Source organism: Hippopotamus amphibius, chromosome 7 (genome assembly GCF_030028045.1).
Source record: "Hippopotamus amphibius kiboko isolate mHipAmp2 chromosome 7, mHipAmp2.hap2, whole genome shotgun sequence".
NCBI lineage: Eukaryota > Metazoa > Chordata > Mammalia > Artiodactyla > Hippopotamidae > Hippopotamus > Hippopotamus amphibius.
This window is the reverse complement of record NC_080192.1, coordinates 118,448,594-118,467,990: the sequence shown is the minus strand read 5'-3', so window position 1 is coordinate 118,467,990 and position 19,397 is coordinate 118,448,594. Positions and strand designations below refer to the sequence as shown.

The following is a 19,397-nucleotide window of genomic DNA, read 5'->3' as shown; positions in this document are numbered from 1 at the left end:
CCCAGGAAACTCTTTCCCTCTAGTCTGGTATTAGTGAAAGCCACAAAGCTGCACCATATTATTCTAGTTTCCCACCAAAATACTTTCATTTGTAATTATTAGAAGTAAAGGGGCATCATTGTCTGCAACATAATTTCAGATGGTTCAGGGAAAAAAAACAAAGAGGCGGGTGGAGAGAGAGAGAAGAAAATGATAAAGCAAACGTGGTAAAATGTCCATAATTGGAGAATTTGGGTAAATGAACGTTCTTTGTGCTGTTCTTACAACTTGTCCATAAGTTTGAAAATATATCAAATTTGAAGTTATTAAAAATAAGAAATAAGAGCATAAGAAAGAAATATCTTCATAACATGATGATCTTTCATTGTCCTTTTATTGAGTCTCTTTGAAGAAACGACCATGAAAAGAACCTGGGATTGATAGATGGTTCAATGTCGCCACAATATATTGCCGTTAAGAGTTCAAGGCTAAAAACAAGCAAACAAAAAAACAAACAAAAAAAGAGTTCAAGGCTAAGAAAGTCTGTGCTCAGTTAACAGTAGTTTTCTTCAGCACTACCTGATAGCACCTTTACCTTTTTTGTTTTTTGCTCTTTGAATGATTCAAATATATCTGTCTTTTATTTTAAGCTTTCTTCAACGCCTTTTGAAAAGAGGAAGAATATAAGATGCAGTCAGTACCTGCCCTTTAGCTTCATTGTGTCTTTGTTTTAAGGAAATAATTCACTTCCAGTTTCAGGTGCTTCATCAATGTAGCAAATGGTCCTATTTTCTAATGGCTTCTTCCTGCTTCCTTTAGTTTCCTTCCTTCTCTGCCTTTTGTCTTTCTCTGGCTCATCCTTCTTCCCTCTTTCTTGTCTCCCATTCTCTCTCATTCTCCCTTTCCTTGAGTACACTTCTACCTCTTTCTTACCTGCAGTGGCTGGGAGACCTCCATTCTTTGCTCTCCACTGTCTCCCTTTCTCTCTCCATCCACTTGCTGACCTTCTCTCTCTCACAGAAGTGTAGAGCAGGGGCAGAGAAGACAAGTGGGAGTGAGGGGGAGTGAAGAAAGGAGGAACAGGGGTCAGGGAGCGGGAACAACTAAGGAAAGAAAAGGGCGCAAAATATCAAACACTGAGGCTGAAAGATAATTATCTCAGTGATCATTTAATCTAGGAAACTCCTTTCCTTTCAAGAATCAAAACCAGTTTGATTTGGGAACTTTTTCCTTTCCCAATGAAATAGAGATGCAATACTCAACATTCCTTGGTGTTTGTAGATATTGCCCTGTGTATTCCATTTAAAACCCTAATCTAGTTTGTAGAAAAGATGGTGACATATGTAAATAAAGCATCAGTGACGCTCAAAAAAAAAAAACCAAACAAAAAAACAAAACAAAACAAAACAGCAATGTTTCCATAGGAAGGGAACTACAAGTTCTGTGGTTGAGTTTGCAAATCTGTTCCATGGGCGCCAACTACCACCCCATCCACTTCCTGAAATTCACCTTTGTAACACTGGAACTAAGGGGCTGCTGTCCACTACTTGGTCAATGGAAAAAAACTTTACTTTCCTAATTCTTTGATCAAGCACAGAAAATCTTTATGTAGCTAAAGGATGTTGTTTTTCATTTTATTTCACAAAAATAAATATTTACCAGGTTACCAAGAAAATGCATAAAGCAAAAATAAGTACCAGAATAAAAAAGACACAGTGTACGTCTGGGTTCAGCTAAATCACAGTATCTAGCTAGGACATGTTGACTGGTACAGCTTCCAGATTGGGGATGGATTCTTGGTTGAGGATTCAGATTCCAGTCTCCTTTTTCTCTATTAACTCTTATTTTTTAGGGTTAAATGTGTATTCCCTTACAGGTTTTCTTCTCTTTCCATAAAGGGACAAAAATTCAGATCAAAACGTGTAGTCACATCCAGGGCTTGAGAAAATAATTGGCAGTTAAATAATGAAAGTGGTTATTCCTCCCCTACACATTCCCAAAAGAGAACATGAGGGCTGCATAATTACACATTGGCTTTTTGACCATCAACCCCCAACAGGATTTTTCCATCCTACTATTGAAGTGTTGATTTCACAACACTGTCCTGTCCTGTTCTTGGACTGCTCTGGTTAGAAAGCTCTGGCTGTTAGGAGGTTCTTCCCAACATTAAGAAAGAATCTGGAGTGAATGTTCTTGTCTTCTACTGAACTTAAAGCTTCTGTTTGAAGTAACATAAACCAAGACTAGTTTCCCTTTCATGCAACAGCCCTTCATGTGTTTGAAGATGGCTATTGTGCTGCCTCCAAGTCATCCTCCCATCAACTAAGAAATGTCCCAGTTCTTTCAATCATTCTTTGAATAACTTGATTTCTAGTACTTTACTCAGCTTATCTGTGCCTTCTAGACAATGCAATTCTTCAATATGCCTAAGTATGTTCCTAAAACTAAACACAATACCCCAGAGGTGTTATCCTGTCCAGCCCAGAGAGACGTGGTTACTTCCCATCAGCCATGTAGTGTTTCTTGTAATGCAAACTAAGTTTGGGGACTGTTTTAAAGTATCTGCATCCACTGTTGTACCAAGCTTGTGATGAACTAAAATCTTTATCTTTTATTTTAAGACTTAATACCATTCTGAGTCTTTAATTGCATTTGTGCAATTGATTAAAAAAAAACTAAATATGAGATTTTGCATTTATTCCAATTAAGTACATCTTGAAGCTTCCAGCCCATGGAGGCCATGCTGATACTCTAATAGGCTCTGAGGGACAGAGACTGAAACAGGAGCAGGAAAACAATATGGGTAAGGCAAGTCTATTGGCCAGGTGATCACTGACCCACTCTGGACTTCTTCTAGGCCAAAAATCTTTGGACAGTGGTTTATATTATATATCCACATTATTATACATCCACAATATTATATATATTTAAATATTTAATATATGTTATAATATTATACAATTTGTATACATTATTTTTCTGCTTTGACCAGATATAAATTCTTGAAACACACACATATAGTATATAAGCAGACTCTTGTGCAAAAAATTCAATCAGGATATAAGAATATGCAGCAAAATAGGAAAGCCTATACTCTTGCCCTTTCTCAGATGTAACCACAGGAACCATGTGTCTTCCATTTATCTATGGCATATGTTTGTACATATGTATATATTTTTAATACAAATGAGATCATACTAAAATTACTGTTCAGTGATTTTTTTTTTTCAACTTAACAATTGTCTTGGTGACCTCAACAGAAGGTATATATCTACCGCATGCTTTTAAACTTCTGCGTAATATGACTGTAACAATTTATTTAACCATTTCTCTTTGATGGCTGTTTGTGTTGTTTCCAACTTATTACAGACTCCATTGCAGTGACTTTGCTTTTCTGTGCAATTCTCTATACATTTCCAATTGTTTCTCCAGTAGAGATGCTTGAACCAAGGGGATATGCATTTTAAAGGGTCTTGCTACCACCTCATTGTCTTCCAAAAAGATGGCCAGTTTGCATCTTGAACCTAGGGTTTTGTACCAAGGGACATGTGCCAAAATACTTTTCCTCCCACAAAGAACTGTTGCTGTAATTTAGCTTTGCAATGTAGGATGAAAACAAAACAAAAATATTACTTGTCTTTCATACCTGTTCTGTACTTTAAAGAATATGTATGCTTGTGTTCAGATCATCTCCTCTTCTTGACAGATGAGGGAAATCCCCAGATTAAAGCCAGTAAGACATTAAGGGGGAACATTCCGGATTTCCACATCCCTGTGAAAGACATCACAGAAGCCAGGGTGGGAGAGTGACCTCGGCATGCCTTGATATCCCCTCTGAGATGATGACAGTTCTTTACAGGCCCCTGGGCACAGGCCCAAATGCCTTCTGGGCTTGTCTAATCCTCCAGCGGAGATTAAAAGCAGTAAAGCCAGCATAACACATCATTAGGAGTTTGGCTTTTGGAGCCAGGCACTTTTGGGTGTGAGGCCCAGCCCTCTGACTTGTAAGCAGTAACCTTGGTCATGTTAGTTAACTCTTCTGAGCCCAAGTTTCCTCATTTGTGCAAGAGGGATAATAATAGCCTAACCACAGAGGGTTGTTGTAAGGATTAAATGAGATATTGTGAGGATACCAATTAGCATAGTTGACGGCAAAGAGTGAGCTGTCAATAAAAGTTAGCCTTTGCTGTGCACCTGAAACTAGCACAACATTGTTAACCGGCTATCCTCCAATATAAAATAAAAAGTTAAAAAAAAAAAAGTTAGCCATTATTATTATTGGTACTGCTAGGACTACTGTTACACCCTTATTCCCTGCAATAAATCAGAGTCACGCAAGGACTTGGACCTCACAGGAATAAACATAGTTTGCTTAGTTCAGTGTGAGGCTTCTGGGGTGACACACCCTCACCCACCTGCAAGCTCCTGGAAGCCTAAGGTGACACCAGCCACCTCTTCCTTGTCTTTCTGAGGCAGCACTTGAGTGGTTGGTAGCACCACTCCAGAGCCAGCCGGGATCTGAGTCTGCCTCTCCCACCCATAACTGAGTGTCTCCAGCTGCTGCAAATTACTTCTCTGGTTCCAGTTTACACTTAGATAAAATGGAGACCATACCAGTACCTCCTGCAGGACTGCACAAGCTAATGCACGTAAAGCTTTTAGAACAGTGCCTGGCACCGGAAAGGGCTCAGATGGTGTCGTTATTCTGGGGGAGGCCATTTGCTGCTGCCTTTAAAAGGTTGACCATCTGCTCTTGGCACAAGGGCTCAGCACCAGTAGCCAATTTGTGTTTTCCTTCAGCTCCCAGATGCAGGCACACAGTGCTTCTTCCTCACCTCATTTCACCTCACCTGGACATGCTCCACTTTAGGACACTCAATACAGAGGCAGCTCTTTAGGCAGCAGGATGCCATGTTCCCTGAAGATCCTGGGTGAGGCTGGGCTGGGTTCCTTCCTCCAAGCCTGGCTCTGGACCAGTCCCTCCTGCAGGAATGAGGCTCTGGGACAGCACTCATGCAATTCCCTGCCAAGGAGAGTTAAGAAAACACCACTCCGCACAGTGCAAACGGGAGAGGACCCAAGGGAGTGCTGTCGTGGGACCTCCCAGGGATTTGTACAAATGAAGCAATGCTCCCTGGCGTCCCAGAAAATACCGCCTTCTTTCCTCCCAATACAGGTCTGGGTGAAAGTGGACTGTGGCTCAGACCTGGGGCATCCAGAACATCTAACAACTGCACTGAAGAAGCTCAGGCCATCTGGGGAGCCTGGACCAGTAGGCAGGGTAAGGAGGCTCTCAGCTCTTCTTTCTTCACTGCCAGGGAGGAAATGCTCCCCTATCCACAGTGGAAAGTCAAATTCAATCATGTGTACTTTGGAGGTGACTAACCTTCATATTTCCTTTACCCATTGTGCTGTCAGTCTCTGGTGGCTTATTTATTTTAAGGGTTTGATTGCAGAAGGAAGGAAGGGCTTCTCAAGTGCTGAGCAGTGGAAGCAGGCACCGTGGCCTTTTCAGGTACAGCTGGGGCCTCTTACCAGGCCGCTTGCTCTCTGTCCACTGTTTCAGGGAGCATTCGATGTAGTTACCTGAGCTCCCAGGTTGCCAGGTTAAATGGAAACCTACTTCCCCAGCAAGAACACAGGAGAGGTTCTGGACTGGTGGGAATCCTTGTTTCTGTGCTCTTCTGCTGCTGGGCACTGAGATACCTGAGGCTCCCTGAGGCAGATCAAAGAGCTGAAAATCAGATCACTCATATCATTTCATTTAACAAGGAATAACCACTCCAACAATTTTGAGTGCCACTTGCAAAGCACTGTGCCCCGCGAAAGGGGAGGACAATCCTCCTCTCCCATGTTAGAGTCATAAGGCTGGGCCCATGGCTTAGGCTCCTCTACCCTCTTCAAGTGCCAAACACCACAAAGCAAGTTGGGACAGAGAGAGGAAAGGAGTTAGTATTCCCTCCAAGTGCCAGGCGCTGTATTCTATGCTTTCCATCTACTACTTCATTTACTTCTGCTGCTCATCCTACAAGGTTTGCTATCGTTAGCCTACTTTATGTCTAAGAGGATTAAGGTTCAGAGACAATGAGCTCTTTGCCAAAAGTCTCACAGGTTACAGGTGAAGAAGTCAAGATGCGAACTCGGGTCTGCAGGCTCCAAAGCCCATCCAGACCGCAGCGGTAAACACTCAACCCATTGCCGTGAATTGTGCAGAAGCCCCTCCCTTCTAACTCTACGCTAAGTAAACTCTTCTCAGGCACTAGCATGCCTGTTAAGGACCTGGGTGATTCCCAAGCCTCCCCCCCCCCCACCCCCCAGGAGAGCCTATGTCCTCCAGGGGGCCAGGACTCCAGCAGACAAAGCCATCTTGGTTCCCGTGTGAGATGAGATCCAAACCCTCCCTCTCTGCTCCCCGTGGAGAGCACCCCTGCTGTCTGCCCTGCACAGGTCAATCTCTGTAATTTACAATCCAGTCTTGGGAGAGTTTAGAAAAATTTCCTTTAAAACAGTGGCTGGAACACCTAGAGAACTGGAATGAAGCCTCCACATGGGTTTCTAGACTAGATCTGCTACATTCAAATGCATTATATTGAACTTACTATAAAATTCACACTTTTCCAAACTCCCAGAAACGATAGTTTTATTTATAAGTAAGTGAGCAAAGTGATGACTTCATAGGCCTCAGTGCCAAAATCTTAGCTCAATGCTTCTCAAATGTTTTGTTTTCAGGACCTCTTTATACTCTTAAAAATTATTACAGAACCCAAAGAGCTATTGCTTAATCCAAGCTATATCTATCAATATTTACAATTTTAGAAATGAAAATGGAACAAAGTTTTAAATATTTATTCATTAAAAAATAATAAACCTAATACATGTTAACAGAAATAGCATATTGAAAAATATCTATATTTTCCAAAACAAAAAATATTTAGTAGGAGTGGCATTGTTTTACATTTTTACAAATCTCTTTAATTTCTGATTTAATAGAAGACAGATGAATACTCATATCTGATGCTACATCCAGTCTGTCATGATATCAAATGTCATGTAGCCCCTGGAAGACCCCTGGTTAACTTGTGAGAGAAGAACAGGGAGAAAGACAAAGAATATCTTATGACCATAGTTTTAACCTTGTGGATTTCTTGAAAGCGTCTCAGGAACCACCTACCCTCCCAAGAAGTCCCTGGACCACACTTTGAGAACCACTGTCTCAGCTAAAACATGTGATTTTTCTTGTGAGAAAAATCCATCTAGAAGTATCTACAGAGCTTTGGTCTTGCTCTAGGAAGCTGGTGGGAGTGAGGGTGGATTTCAGAGGCAGTCATGCCCCAGTGACTGACTTTAGGAGGAAAGCCGCTGAGACACATGTGGGCACATCCGAACAGCGCTGCAACCCTGCTGGGCTATCACAGAGGTACCACCCCCAGATGGTGAGTCTGGTAGGACTGATGCACCTTAACCCCCAAGCAGGGCCAGGAAGAAGAGGCAAACAGAATGGTACCCACATCTCTGCTGCCTGGAGCCCAGGTGATGTCTGAGTCAGTGGCTGGGAGAGCGTGGCTCAGGGGAAGAGGTGGGGAAGATCCCGCTTGGGTGTGGGGCCAGTAGGGCACCTGAGCCACATCCTGAAATTGCAGTGGCTCTTGCGTTAGCAGCTCTGCCAATAATAACAATGGTAACAATAATAATATACTACTAATAATGGAAGAACTACCATTTCTTGCTCACTTTGAGCCAGGCAGTGTGCCAAGCACTTGACATGAATCATTTCATTAATCATTCACAACCAACCCTCTAAGGTAACGATTAACTGTAATCCCTTTTCTACAGACAAATAAAGCAAGACAGGAGTTGGCGTTATCAACCGAGGTCACACAGTTCCTGTGGTATCTGAGCTAAAATTTGAATTCAGGTCTACCAGATTCCAGAAACACTCTGCTACCTCCCAGCTAGACCAGGTAAGCAAAATCCTAAGGACAGGAGACATGAACATTACTGCTTCTCGCTGGATGAAGCATGGGGACAGAATGGACACCCTTTCCCACTGCAACCAGCCGTCTAGAGGCTTCAAAGCTGAATTGTAGTGGGGTCCTCAGAAGAGTGAGGGAGGTGGGGAGCCGAGGTGAAGGCTCTTGGTGCACGGCCCCTCCCCTTAGTTTCAGGCCCCCTCCAGTGCCCCTCCCTACCCAATTCTGCCCCTGTAAGCCATCTTGCCATTGTTGCCACCAGCCAGGAAGTGCAGGCATTGGCCCACCCACCTCTACTCCCCTCCCTTCTTGTCTGCAAGAACTACACCCCTTCAAAGCTCCAACTTGGTGTCCTTCAGAGCCCTGCTCACAGCAGACCATCTGTCACAAGGCCACTTCCACATCCCGCCCTTCTGAGCCCAGCTTCCCAGAGGTGAGAACTTCCCATAAGCAAGCTCAACCCTCCACCCCCATGCCTGAAAAAGTAAAGAGGGAGATTGTGTGAGAATTCTTTTCCAAGGCATCATACCTTCTCCCTAACCAGAGGCTCCAAGAAGTTCAGCTTTGCACGAGCTTTTAATTTGCGTGCAGACAAGCACAAAAGACCCAACCGGATATACCTGTTATTTCCCAATGACCTGAGAGCCCGAAGTTTATGTTAAGCCCTGGGTTATGGCTCAGCTTGCACGCAAGGCTCCAGGACTCCTGCAGGCAATTGAGAGGTGGTGGTGGAGAGGGCAGAGGAACAGCTCTGAAGTGACAGCACATAATTTAATTCCCCCTAAGCTTTCCAAGCATGCAGACTGTTCCTTTTTTGTCAGCATATAACCTAAGTGATTTGTTCTACTCAAGCAAGAAATGTCTAATTTAAACCATATTGCAGCTAAGCCTTTGGTGGAGAAAGAGAGCTCCCTGCAGCTTGGCTTGTGCGTGGTGAGGCCCGATGGCAGCTGAGGCAAAGCAGACTCCTGCAGCCCCTGTGTTTCTTACCCAGGTGGTGATTGGAGAAACGCGCATTCTTGGGCTTTCATGACCACACTCGCTTTTCTGTCTCATGCTTCATCCCTCATGAATGGGTTTAATTTTAGTCAGAATGTTTGCAGGAGAGTGTTGGCTTGATGTCTCTAATGTCCTCGGTTTGAGTTCCCTCTGAGCCGTCAGTGGCTGTAGGACTTCAGGCAAACCTCTTAAAACTCCAACCACTGTTTCCCTGTTTTTCCTGTAAAATAGCCGGGAGGGTGCAGATTGACACATTTTAGTGGAAAGTGATCTGGTTTAGGAAGAAAGAGATCTGTGCTCCAACCCTACTTTGCCCCTAACTAGCTGTGGATTTGAGACAAGGGACTTTTCTCTGGGCATCAATTTCCTCACCTGTTTTTAAAATAAGTGAGTTGGAAGAGATGGTCTTTAAAGTTCCTTCAGCTCTAAAATACTATGTATGTCCTAAATCACTTCCAATTTGACAAAATAATCAACATTCTTATTATTATAACTATTACTATTATTATTATTATTAATATCATCCTCTGTGGTTCCCTTCTATAATTCCAAAGAGTTCTAGCCAGTCAAATCTTCTTTTAAAAAATTTTTTTAAATACTTTTCTTTGCCTGACTCACATGGAGGATACTCACTGCCTTCCACCCCACCCTCATAGGATTTGATGTGGAGGTTCTGTATCTGTCTCACTCCCCATCAAGTTATAGAATTTCCCTCACAGCCACGCCAGACTATTAAAAAGTGGTCTCTAAATACAAACTCCATTTCAAGCCTGTTGTCTCAGCCAAAAATGCCCCCTCCCTTTCTCTGCTGTGAAAATTCTCATTCCCTTTTCCTCCCTTCCCCATCATGGAACGAATTCTTTTCCCCTCTGGATCCCTTGAGCAATTTGCACTATTATTCCATTGATTTTATTCTATCTGGTGTTATTTTTGGTTTCATATCCAACATATCTCTGCTCAGCTTGACCCTCAGGACCTGGAAAGCGGGGACGTGTTCACCCAGTCTCCTCCTCCCCTCGCCCAGCACCTGGTATACATTCAGTGTTCATAGAGGAATTAAATTGTTGAACCCTGTGGATTTCATCATAATGGGATAAGAATGCTCCTTGGGTTAGAAGTTCACAGCTGGGGCTGAGCAGCACAGATCCCCATCCCCCAAGGAAGCCCGGTTGGGCTGGTGATCAGAGGGAGGCTGAGGGCTTCGGGTGATGCTTGGGGGTCCCAGGAGACAGCTGGCTTTTTGGTCCTGGGCGAAGCTGGTCTCACCTCACTTGATAAGAGGGGCCGCATACTCCCTCTCTTTAGCCAGGCTTAGAACCAGCCGGGTGACCCTCCTGACAGTGTGTTTTGTAAATAGCACCTAACTCAGATTACTTGGAAGCTTTTCTGAAACCTTAAAAAAAAAAAATTGCTACTCAGTTATACTTGCCCAGACTCCTCCTTCCTCCAATATATGGTAACTTCCTTTTGAGCATCTCTATCTGCCTTAATCTTTCTCCAGGGTGGAACTTTGAATGCACTTATGCCTTTGTTGCCTTTGGTGTAAAGTCTTGTTTGAAGGCATCAAGTTCTGCGTGGGTTTGTCTTCTCTCACTGAATGTAAATTCTAATTTATTTTTTTATACATCTTTATTGGAGTATAATTGCTTTACGTTGTGTTAGCTTCTGCTGTACAACAAAGTGAATCAGCTATCTGTATACATATAACCCCATATCCCCTCCCTCTTGAGCCTCCCTCCCACCCTCCCTATCCCACCCCCCTAGGTCGTCACAAAGCACCGAGCTGATCTCCCTGTGCTCTGTAGCAGCTTCCCACTGTAAATTCTAATGTAAAGCAAATTCCTTGGTTTTTACTAGGTAGAGATTTTGCAGAAAACCTGATTCTCATTTTAAAATGAACGAGGATTTGGAAAGTTAACCTGATTAAGGAAAGTTTAGGTGCAGTGTTTTTAAACACATTGGTAAGGAGATAAGGAAGAGCTATGTTATTGGAAAGTTAATTTTAGATGCAGCAAAGCTTTTACGACAAAAACAAACAGAAAAAGGTTGTCAGGAAGAGTGGCCCAAAAAACCCACACACAAAGAAACAGGTTGTGACGTCCACCTTTAATTGTTGCCCCCCCCCCCCCCCCCCGCCGTGGAAGAGGGCATTGAGGATGCTGAACATTTTGAGCAATGTCTTCAGAAAAGGATCAGTTTCCTTGAAAAGCTGATCATCTTGCTAAAAATATTATAACTATCCAAAGATCCAAGGGCTAACATAACTGTGTCCTCAGAGATGCCTTTGCCTTAAAATATGTGACTTATCTTGCCAAAGATAGTTGAAGAAGAATCTGCGTGGTTGTTGCACGTAGTCATTAGTCCCAGGCTCACTAAGAGCCAAAGGAGGAGGAGAGGTCATTTCCGGTGACCAGGAGGGCGCTAGGTTGGGAACTCACTGGATGGCAGTTAGTGTCCTTTTTCTTCAATGATTGGAATAAGCATGACAAATGCAAACTTACAAAACATTCTCACAGAGTGAGAAGACGGAGAAGGCTGAGACAAGTTAAATAAACGCTTGAGAAATGAAGCAGATAAAACCTGTTTGCTGCCACCGGTGCAACGGGAGAGCAGCATTCCTGAAACGGAGGGGAAATGAAGGAAGGCTCAGGTCCCAGAGGGGAGAGGCAGCTAAACGCTGACCTTTCCCCTCCCAGCCTGGCTGGAATGCTGGCTTAGAGAAAAAGGAAGGGTTGGGGGGAATTTTTACTTTTTAATAAGAGTCTCAGAAATGATCACGAACCTGGCAAATCTGACTCTCAAAGATAAGCGGGGGAGTGAGGTAGGTAGTGGCGGTTGGAAGCTAGTAGGTGGGGGAAGAAAGTGTCTCCAGTGTTTAGGTCAATACACCAGAGCAGAGAGAGGAAAAGTGCAACAAGAACAACTTTACAGAAAAGGCAGCTGGTCGTTTTCCTTTCTGAATCTGAGAAGGGACATTTTGAGCCGAGGAGGGGTGTGGGGGAAGGAGAAGAAGGAGCCAGGAATGCGGGGGAACTATGTAATACCTCACTTTATAATCTGCCCCAGTGACTTCTGCAATGACTGTAACACCAGGTGCATAGGTGTCGCTTCACCTCTGCTCTAAAGATGCCGTGAGATAAGTGTCTATTTGTCAACACAAGGCAAAGTTGGCTTCGGTTGCAGAATCCATGACTTGCAAGGTGTCTGTGACACAGGGAGAAGTAGGGCCTTCCCCGAGTCCCCAGGGTCCTGGAGACCCTTCTTTGGATTTAAATCCTTTCCTTAAAGGTCTTGAGCACCGTGAAGTGCGAGCAAACCATTTTTCTTAGAGTCATAATAGCACCAACCACAGCCTCAATGCCCAAAGGCGAAAATCCTCTGCCAAAATTAGCCTAGAAAATTCATGAGTCAAAACAGCCCTACAAAACCTGAAGGGGAAGGCAACATGAAGCCAAAAAGCCAGCAGGATAAGTGTGTGTACACGAAAAAACATTCCTCATCTGTGGTTGTTTGGGGGGTGTAATAATTTATGCGTGTGTATCCATGCTATGCTACATCTTTAGTACAAATGTGTGGGTCAAGATATCTGGAAACAACTCCAGACCAACCCTCGCTCCCATCTTACTTTCATCCTGAAGGCAATGTTACATGGATATCCAAAAGTTCTGAGAAGAGGATCTTAAGTACACAAAGGATTTCCCAACTGACCACCACATGCATGACATAAGCAATCACCTACAGTGCTGAGTTGAGTAATCTCCTTTCCACTAAGAGTTGTCAGTTAATTCGTGATGGTGGTCTTAGATTTCAGACATTAGTCGCAGCAAATTGTAGAGGAAAAGCAGTATGGCATAATTCATGACCTAGAAAGAGCAGCAACAGCTTCTAATTTCCACTTATCCTCTGTGTCACGTGATATATTTCAGAAACTCACTTAAAATTGAGAAAATAAGCCATTCCTAATTGTGCTTAAGTAAGGAAATAGCTCATTTGTGAATCTAAGAAGATTAGAGAATCTTTCGTGTGTTTGTTTAGAATCCATGCTGTGGACCTTGACATTGAACTCACCTCTGCTTTGAGTGTGGGATTTTTACACTTTATGGTATGTACCTTTGAGGTGGATCTTTTTTTTTTAAATGAATATCATTGTATTATTGGGGTTTCATGTGACAAAAAAAAAGAGAGATAATTTTCCAACTAGTTGTTTGAATTCCCATAAAACTCAATTTCCACAGGTTAGCTCAAGGGAATTTTTAAAAATTAAGTTCTAAGCGTGCTGCTGGAAACTCTTTAATGTGTTCCCAATGAATTTACAATACAACTCTACCCCCTAACTGTAGCCTACCCCACCTGGACCCTTCCTACCTTTTTTCATGCGCTGCTCTCCCACCACACTGTGGTCCCCTTGCAATGCCTCAAATGTCAGAGTTCCTTCTTGCCTCAGAGTTTCTGGGCTTGCTGTTCTTTTCTGCCTGGAAATTTCTTCCTTGATCTTTGCACACTGGCTTCATCAAATATGTTGTCCCAGAGCATTATTCCTTGACCCTCCTCTCTAGAGCAGTGCCCCATCCCCACCCCATTGCTCTCCAGCCGATCATCCTCTCTCTTTTCTAGCTCGCATCCATCGCAATCTGCTTATCTTGTTTCTTGGTTGTATCTATTGGTTGGCCAAGAAGTTTGATCAGGTTTTTTCCATAACATCTTACAGAAAAACCCGAACGAAGTTTTTGGCCAACTCAATATTTCTGCCACTGGATTTTGTCTCTTGAGAATAGAGACCTTATCTATCTCATTCACCATTCTCCTCTCCCACCACCCAGCACATAGTAGGTGTTCAGTAAATATGTATTGAATGAGTAAATGAGTGATACACCATTTCTTTCTGGGTTGTCTTTGTCAAGCTTCAGTATTGATTTTACGTGCCAATTACTGAGAAGGAGAAGAGGAGATGGGTTTAGAGGGCCAAGGACTGAGTCCTGGAGCACTCCAACTTTCAGAGTTCACATGGAGTGGGAGAAGCCAGCAAAATTCTGGGAAGGAGAAGCCTGTAAGTTAGAAGGAAAAGAGGGAAGAGTGTTTCAGGAAAGAGTGGTCAGTTGTAGACAATGCTCCACCACTGAGAATCAATTAAGATGAGAACCAACATGTGTCCATTAGATTTGGCAACATGAGAGGAATCTGTGATCTAGACAAGAACAGTGGGGTGGAGTGGTGGGGACTCACTGCGGGTGGGTAGAGAGTGGATGGCAATGAGGAACTGGAGGCAGGGAGTGTAGACACCTTGTTCAAGAAGTTTTGCTGGGAAGGAAACCCAAGAGAATGGAGTGAAGCCTGGAGGAAACATGGGCTCAAGAGAGGATTTTCTTTCATTTTGTGATTTTTGATTTGTTTGTATTTTCAAATGGGAGATGACAGATTTTTTTTATGCACTTGAGAATGATCCAGGTGAGAGAAAGAAAGAGAGGATGATAAGGATGCAGGAGAGAAAGAGAACATTGCAGGAGAGAAGGCTTTGAGTAGTTGGGCCAATGTGGTTCAAGGAAAGTGCTGACCATTGCTAGTCATGTAGACTCTTTGCCATGGTGAAGGAGGAAGTCGTGTGTGTGTGTGTGTGTGTGTGTGTGTGTGTGTGTGTGTGTTGATTTGAGGTAGACAGATAAGAGTGTTTCCCTCGAGAATTCCCTGGTGGTCCAGTGGTTAGGACTCTGCGCTTTCACTGCTGTGGGCCCGGTTTAATCCCTGGTAGTGGAACTAAGGTCCCGCAAGCTGCATGGGGCGCCCCCCCGCCCCCCCAAAAAAAGAGTGTTGCCCTAGATGTCTTCTATTTTTTTAGGTATGAAACCAGGACAACAGCTGGGCACGTGAGAGAGGAAAGGGATGTAGAAGGGTTAAGAAGAAATGAAAAGATTTAAAAGAATTATCTTAAAAACTAGGAAAGCAAACTCTGTAGGGATGTGTAGAAGGATTGTAATCCTGCGTGTCCATTTGAGTTTTATCATCATGAATTTGAACTGAGACAGCTAGATTTGGGGATTTTCCCAACACTTGGAGTGGGGATGTAAATTGTTACCACTTTCCTGGAGGGCAGTGTCCTTTCAGCCAGCCATTCTAGGAATTCATCCTAAAGATAGTTGGACATCTTCTCAAAAGATGTATATACAGAGGTGTTCAACAAAGTATTTATAATTGATAGCAAATAATTGGAAAATATCTAAATGTTCAACAATAAGATGTTGGATAAATAAATAATGAGATATCTGTACAATGGAATATTCTGCAACTGTTGAAGACTATATGTCTGTATTCACTGATATGGACAGATGACCATGATGAGTTATTGAGTGAAGAAAATGCAGTTTTCAAAGCAGTACAAAAAGTAAAACCCCATGTGTTGAACTCTGATGCAGCTGATCCTACAGGGTATTCTGGAGCTGGGATGGCCTTTTAAAATTGTCCAGAATCAAAGCAAGGGCCCAGAAAGGGAACAGAATCTTGGGTGAGGCAGATCCCTTCCATAGAGGACGATTCCCAGTGAGGGATTCGGATGTGGCCATCAGCAGCCAGCACTCCCCACAGCCAGGGTAATGAGTTCCTCTCTCCTCAGGGTGCATCTGGGTAGCAGACCACAGCATCCACTACAGGCCTGTGGTTCCTGGTCTGTAGCTACCAACATCACCAGAATACCTGTTCACTCTTCCTCTTCAGGCTGTGGTGAGGAACTGAGGTAAAGGATGTGAAACTGCTTTGTAAACTATAAAGCACGATCAGCTCCGATGTGCTACTGGTCGTTATTATCTGTTCTTGGTCCCAATCCTGCTTTTCCTCACCTTCCCTGGGCTTAAACAATCACATTTTCTCTTTCTCCTTAGGTTTATTGACCCAGAGAAAGAAATAAGAAGAAAGAAAAGGGGGTAAATTTCTGAAAAAGAAAACATCCCAAGTTTTTCTGTCCAGTGTATGTGCAATCTTCAGCAGATCCTGTCAAGAGCTTGGGCCTCCCCCCCCTCAGAGGTGGACTCCCCTGCTCACTGCCCCCGGGGCCAGGGCTGAGTAGCTGAGTAGGCTGGACTGTGTGGGTCAGAAGAATGACCCCGTGAAGGACTTGAGCCATCTCTTCCTCCCTTCTTCCCTCACTAAGACATGGGCCTGTGGCTTAGTTGGGGGATTAGACCAGAGAAGACAAGAAAAGCCACCTTAGGCAACTGCCTTTCACAGTAGCAAGAGGAGGTTGTGAGGAAAAAGTTGAAGCCCAAGGGAAAATCTGAGACATGATTTAAAGAGGCCACAAACACCTTCTTATGGAGAATCAGACAAGGGAAAGCAGATAAAACTAAGAATATCTTTTAAACTTTTCTAAGAAGATTTCCCCCCCATGCAGCTAGTAAACATCTCTTTAGAGAATGTGTGTGGTCACAACGTTGAAGGGCTGAGCAGATTGCCTCCCTGCCCCCAGATGGTTTTAAATGGCAGCAGATAGGAGGAGGGGCACGTCTCCACTCACCACCCACCCCGCAGCCTCCTCCCCCCTCCCTCCCCCCCACCCCACCCCCCACAGCTGCACTTCCTCTGTTGCTAGTTCTGGAAGAGTGAGGGTGGCTTTTCAGACCCAGGGATACTGACCCAGGAATGCTGATCCTCAGGAAGGAGAGGTTTGTAGTTTCCCCTAAAGGCCGAAGCGACCCCATCGTCCCCCCTTGCTGCTCTGAACCACTCAGAAATGCTAAAACAACACACATGCGGGTTCCTGGCCAACAACAGACTACAAGTGAGCAGAGAGAGAGAAAACAAATCCAGTCACAGGAGAGAGGAAAATGGTCTCTCCTCCCAGAAACACTCACCAGAAAGATAGGCAGCCCTGTATACATGAAGCTAATTCACTTCACTGTACAGTTGGAAACGAACATAACATTGTCAAGCAATTATACTCCAATAAAAAAATTTTTTTAAAAAGAAAGATAGGCAGCCCTGCTCTGCACCCCCAGCGCTCAGTAAAACACGGGTGTCCTGGGACTTTGGGGGTTGCAGGGCCCAAGTCAAGATCTAATCAGTTTTTCTTACTCCTTGAGCCAAGGTTATGAGTATATGCATTTATCCTGATCGTAGCTACAGCATCTGGCTGAGTCCACACAGACTGTAGAGCACTAGACCAGCACTGAAAATCATGAGAACGTGGAGGCCATGGGGGCCCGTTCACGATACATTCTTAATTTAAAATAGGTTCACAGTACATTGCTAACATAAAGAAAACGGTATATTGAGTATGATCCCAAACAGAAAGAAAATGGCATGTTAGGCAGGACCCCAACATTTTGAGAAACAACGTAAAGAAATTCCATCTGCCCAGACCCGAGTGCCAGGTACAAATATTCAGTCTTTCTCTCAGTGATGGGATTATTTTCTTTATACTTATCTGTGTTTTCTGATTTTTTTCCCTACCCTGATCAAATGTTTCCACTGAAATCTGAGAAATAAAACACAAGAAGAGTGTGGTGAGATGAGCTGTTTCCGTGGACGTGAGTACTTGTCCACAAATGTCCATTCACACATGTACATGGTAGGAATACACGTGTGTGCACGTGTGCGTGTGTTCCAAAGCTCCGGGCTCCTCCTTCTATTTCAACCAGGATCCTTTCTGTCTCTGGTGAGTTCTTAGGTCCTGTGTGACCTCAGATCACATTTCTGGAGAGACAGTCTCCTAGTACTGCTGCCAAGCAAGGTAGCCAGTATCTTCCACCAAGGTTTCCGGCAGGTGGCCACTCCCAGTTCCACGCCTCGAATAAGGCCACCAGGGACCACGCCTTTGTTCTCCACCGTCACTCTCTGCGGGTGGAGAGAGGGGAGAAGGGGAGGAGCAGGATACTTTGCTGACCTGCAGCTTTGCTCAAATGCTGTTTGACAGAAGGGTTCACAGATGGTGTGGCATCCTGTAGCATTTAGAGAGAACACCTCCAGGGAGCTTGCCGCCAACACTGATGAGCTCCAGGATACGAGAGAGGAGAGACTCTGCCAGCCAAGCTCCCTGGGGCTGTTGGCATCCAGCTGAGGGTGGAAACGGACTAACAGCCTGATCCTGCAGACTTAGGTTTCATCCTCACTTTCAGAGGTCTGGATCTCTTCTGACATGAACTACTTCCTTTCCTCAAAGGCTGCTGCCATCCCTTTCGTCTAAGCATGTTAAAAGTCTTAAATGCAACAATGCACTAGGCCAGGGCTGTTCGCCTGCACCCTTTTGCTCTGTGTCCTGGTGGCACGGCTCCCATTCTATGGTCATTCACTTTGTAAACACCCGTAACTTCGGAGCTACCAGGGCGCTGTCTTTGGGGTCTTAACTCCAAGCATCACCACATACCTGTACATGATTAATAAGCAGAGTTTGGCTAATAAGTAACATTCAGCTTTGATATTAATAACAGATTTTTTCAAGCAAGACACAGCTGGTGACAATTTAGTGACACAGGGTCACCTTAGTGTTTTTGAGCATTCGTTTGGAGGAGAGACTGAATGCTGCCAGATGTCACCAAGCTTAAAAAAAAACAACCACAAAAAATGTATCCAGGGTCTGAGCGAGCAGCCTGGAGGATGCGCGCGTGCACACACACGGCAAGGGGTTCCTGTTCTTTTCAATGTCACATCTGTTGTTACCTCCCGAGACCCTGTAGGTCCATCTCATGGACTGCATCTCTCCCCATCGCGAGATCAAGCACATTTTTCTGAACTGAAAATCAGTGTTCTCTGTTTGGCCATGAGTGAGAAGTGAAGAATGGTCTGGAAAAGTTGGGGGAAATGTGTTTCCCAGTAGTGAGGCATCCAGCAGCATTCCCCACTGGCCACATTTGTTCAGCCGTATTGAATAACGTTCTCAGTGCTCAGTCCTTCCAGAGACTGGAGTTACGAAGAAGAAAACTCTCTGTCCTTGTGAAGCTTTGCTCCTGTGTGAAGGTGCTTTGAGTGACTTGTACATGTTACAAGTAGATGTTTGACCTTACTTAGCTACTGTCAGAGCTGATGCTTCCCCCATTGAATCCCTTCCCAGCACAGATATCTCTTCTTTTTTTCTTTTTCCTAGCTCTTGTCTCAGTAGGGACTGGAGTTCTTGCTCTGAGTTCCTTTGGCCAGAGAAAGTGATCCTTTGCTTGCTTTCTCCAAACCATACTCTTGAGTTCAGTTCAACGGGAAATCTCTCCTGGCTTCGATGTTCACATAACACCTTCCTCAAGTCAGGCCACACCTCCTTCTTCCATCCCTCAAACTGGCTCTTCCCTCGCTCATGGACAGGATGCTTCTCAAGAACCTCTTCTTCATCTTCTAATTGTTCTCAGTGCGACAGTAGTTTTGCAACCATCTTCCAAGTTTCTCCTTTTGATGACCTCCTTATCATAAATGAAGATCCAGAAATGTCTTTCTGTATATTAAATACATAATAGAGAGAAAGTCCTGTCTTCAGCGAAA

General features: G+C 44.1%; 2 long non-coding RNA genes across 4 annotated transcripts in view; one reads left to right on the top strand and one right to left on the bottom strand.

Annotated features, from left to right (window-relative positions):
- LOC130857305 (uncharacterized) overlaps positions 1-19,397 on the top strand; it is a 24,796-nt gene extending 5,399 nt beyond the window's left edge. For 2 of the 3 annotated variants that reach the window (XR_009054796.1, XR_009054797.1), the window contains exons 2-5: positions 5,156-5,260; positions 7,813-7,940; positions 15,553-15,672; positions 15,818-19,397. This is a non-coding gene — a long non-coding RNA (uncharacterized LOC130857305). Of the gene's footprint in view, positions 1-5,023; positions 5,261-7,812; positions 7,941-15,552; positions 15,673-15,817 lie in introns of those variants that run through there. The other variant, XR_009054795.1, reaches the window with a different exon arrangement.
- Positions 972-5,052, bottom strand: LOC130857306 (uncharacterized). Its single transcript, XR_009054798.1, has 3 exons — positions 4,830-5,052; positions 3,626-3,751; positions 972-1,082 (listed from the first exon to the last, which is right to left on the bottom strand). It is a non-coding gene; the product is annotated as an uncharacterized LOC130857306 (long non-coding RNA).